Source organism: Saccopteryx bilineata, chromosome 2 (genome assembly GCF_036850765.1).
Source record: "Saccopteryx bilineata isolate mSacBil1 chromosome 2, mSacBil1_pri_phased_curated, whole genome shotgun sequence".
NCBI lineage: Eukaryota > Metazoa > Chordata > Mammalia > Chiroptera > Emballonuridae > Saccopteryx > Saccopteryx bilineata.
The window spans coordinates 320,350,798-320,354,279 of record NC_089491.1 but is presented as its reverse complement, the minus strand read 5'-3'; the positions used below and the strand labels follow the sequence as shown (position 1 = coordinate 320,354,279).

Here is a 3,482-nt window from a genome sequence, read left to right as displayed (position 1 = left end):
AAAATGGTCTCTCTGAAAAAATAAAATTCTAGGGGTTATAAATGGGTCAAAAAGAATTAGATTTTTTATTTATACTTCAGAAATGTAATCAAGTGAATGAAATTGTTTCATATACATTTTTACATCCAACAGCAGTGATACACTGTTCATACATTAATTCTATAGGAAAATGTACATCCTTGTTTTTCTTTTTGTTAGGTAGTATCTGCCAAGTGTTCATGGACAAAAGAACCTTTCATTGCAACCTGAACTCGTGAAATTACAAGGGTAAGCCATGTTCCTTTCATTGCTTTAGGGCATTAATAAAGCTGTTGTCCAAATGTGTGTTAATGTTGGCATGTGTAGGATGAAGTCTTACAAATTCTGTACAATGAGAACGTCCAATTTGAAAACTACAAAATATCCAGATGGGTTTTTTGACAGGATCTACCCAGGGACGCTAAAGTCCAGGATGGTTTTATTTTAAGGGTGATTCTGTAGCCCTGTTCCTAGCTGACTGTTCTTCGATTCCCTAATCACAAAGAGATGCATTCTTATGAAGTTATACAGCTGTAGACAGAGAATGCAGATAACATTTTCTCCGTATCTGAGTTGCTTAAAGAAAACCTAGTTAGTGGTAATTCTACCAAATACTTGTAAAATTCACATAAAATTTTAATTGATTTTCAAACAGTACAATTGTGTCATGAATTCAACCACATAGATTCTAAGCCTTAAGCCCGCTCGGTTTAAGCAATTGTGTCTTTGTAGACTAAAACTATGTAAAATAAGATCTGATAACTCCCTGGTGTTAGAGGTAGACAGTTTTCTTTCAAATCCTAGGTTTGGTCCTTTATTTTATTCAGCAGTGAAAGCCATGAATACAGAACAAATAACAGCTGTTACAATTCTCAACCATGACTTCTAACGTCAGAGAATTCAAAGTATGAACATAGTACACAGTAATGAAAAGTATCAAAAATTAGTTTACCTCAAAAAAGATAAATAAAACAGGTATATTCCACCAATACATAAACAGATGTTTGTGCTACAATTAAAATTTGTTGTATACAAAAGATCATAGTCCCCATAATCAGCTTGACAGAAGCAAGAATACATGAGCCATTTAAATTGTCAGACATTATGCTTTATAAGGTATGCACAGAAGTTCAAGCAATAAATACATACATTACTTCAAAGCCTTACAATAGCTACGCAAAGCAGATGCAGAAAAGCAGATTTGCTATTACTAGCAAGCAATGATATAAGTAAAAATTCATGAAATGCAATAAAGCAACATTTTTCTTAGAAAAAGTCTGGTCATTTATGGGTCCACCAACATTTTTTACATAATATGCACAATTATCAAAATACAGACCAAGCATTTCAGAAAACTCCAAAAAACCTAAAATCTATTTTCAAAGCAATTGCAGTTTTGGAGGTTTTTCTGGTATAATGTGCAAGCAGCTATTTTTTTTTAATTGTATTCATATAAAACCCATGCAAAACTCTACAGGTATATGCATTCTGTGGCTGAGACTTCCTTTCAAAAGTTTTGTAACTGAGGTATGCATACTTTAGCATTGTAGTCTTAGGCCGCCCTCCTGATGGTACAGCTCTCGCAGTTACTTTCAGTCCATCAAAGAGTTCTGAACATGTACCTGAAAGACCCATTCTCCCTTCAGATAATCCTGACCGGATCCTAGATGACTGAAAAGCATCCGTCACAATACCAATCCTCCTCCTGATACCACATGATAAACTTCCCGTTCGTTGATCATGACCCAAAGACAAACATCATGAAAAGAAGCAGTTACTGTGGCGTTCTCACATTTCATGCAATCTGCCATAATTGTTCTAATTTTTTCTTTGTTTTTTTCTTTTATTTTTTCTTTTTTTTTTTTTCCTTTTTTTCTTTTTTCTTTTTTTTGCAGAGGTAGAAGCTTTCAGAAAGCCTTTTGGGTAAGTGGGAAAACCCTTTTGAAAGCCGTTATGTTCTTTTATTTGGTGTGATAGATGACTGGGTATCTCTCTAACTTTATTTGCTGACTTCAGCAAAGAATAAATGACGAGCTTAGTTTGCAAGAACCAGCTCCATCACATGGAACTGGTACATATGTTAAGCTCTAGCAGCCACCTTCTGTCAAAACTGTTTGTAAAGCAATAACCATACTCAGGTTATGAGGTCCCTTGGTTGGGGGAAAAAGTGTTATCAAGACTTGGCACAGCACATGAAAAGCAACACGTAAAGTTTCTAGGTTTTAAGCAAACATCTGACTATGCTATTTTCAACTACACCTTAATGCATTATCAAAGTTTTGGGGTTTGGAGTTGTCAAGAAAACCAGCATTCCAACAATTTGGCCTGTGCAAGTCTTTGAAAGGGAGTGTATTGTTAGTGTTAATATCCCGTATAAGCAGAGGCAGAATTATATGTAACTTTGGTTTGACTGAAAATAAATACCATGGACTACAATTGCTATAATCTTTGCTTTCAGTGTAAAAACTCAGCTAGATCACTTTAAAATCAATAGGAAATTAATTTTTGGCTTTACTAGACCTTTTATGTTTGGTTCCTACTTTTTTGTTTTTTTCATTATACCTTAAGACTATAAAAAATAGTACACAACAAAGATTCAGACCATACAAGACATCTTCTAACAACATGTATTCACCACCGAAAATAAGTGACTGGGTTGGGGAAAACAAAAACACAGTGTACTATATATATATAACAATATGCAATCTGCATTTGCATCAAGTACATAATCAATTTGGTCAGTGATCCACACTTGTTGTTTCTAAAATATCATAACTTCCACTGCGGATTTTGTCCTCACCTCTGTCTTTAATGAAAGCAAATCTTTATTGCATTTAGATGGACTTTGAGTCTCAGAAGATTACTCTGTGACTGAATTAATTTTTTAGTTGTGGTTTTTGTCATATTTAATTCTTTGTTTAGGGCTAAATGAAAAGATCCCAGAGGTCATCAGAAAACAGCAGGTAGTTCATGGAAAAGGTTCCTTTGTACTAATTGAAGTTACAGAAGGCTGACCAAAGCACGTGGCTGCTTCTGTCCTTGAGCTCTTGGCCATGGTTAGAGTTGGCTTTGGTTTGCAGCTGTAGCCTTTGACTGTGTTTGCAGGTAGACAAAGCTTTATCACAAGGAGGTAACGAGTACAGTTGTAAGTTCTATGCAGATACGCAAATGTTTCTATGGTGCTTGCACAGATAATGTCAGTTTAGGATTGCACTTTACATCTTAACACTAACAGCACAGACTGGAAGCCTAAGGTTGTAGATGGTTGCAACAGTCTAATTACTGTGTTTTGTTATTACTAACTTATGTCATTTACAGTTGGTGGCACCAACATAAAAAACTAATGTTCTGTTGTTTAAAATTCAGCTAGATACAAGCAGTGACACTAATTTCTGATACTACTCCTGTGCAAATTAAAAACAATAGCAACAAGTTGAACTTGACCAGCAATTGTTTCTAACATT

General features: G+C 34.9%; 1 protein-coding gene across 4 annotated transcripts in view; it reads right to left on the bottom strand.

Moving 5' to 3' along the window:
• Window positions 1-300: 300 nt before the first annotated feature.
• FOXP2 (forkhead box P2) overlaps window positions 301-3,482 on the bottom strand; it is a 673,365-nt gene continuing 670,183 nt past the window's right edge. For all 4 annotated transcript variants that reach the window (XM_066262149.1, XM_066262151.1, XM_066262150.1 and 1 more), the window contains one exon: window positions 301-3,482. This exon is cut by the window's right edge and continues 593 nt beyond it. The gene's annotated coding sequence lies outside the window, so the exon portion shown is untranslated.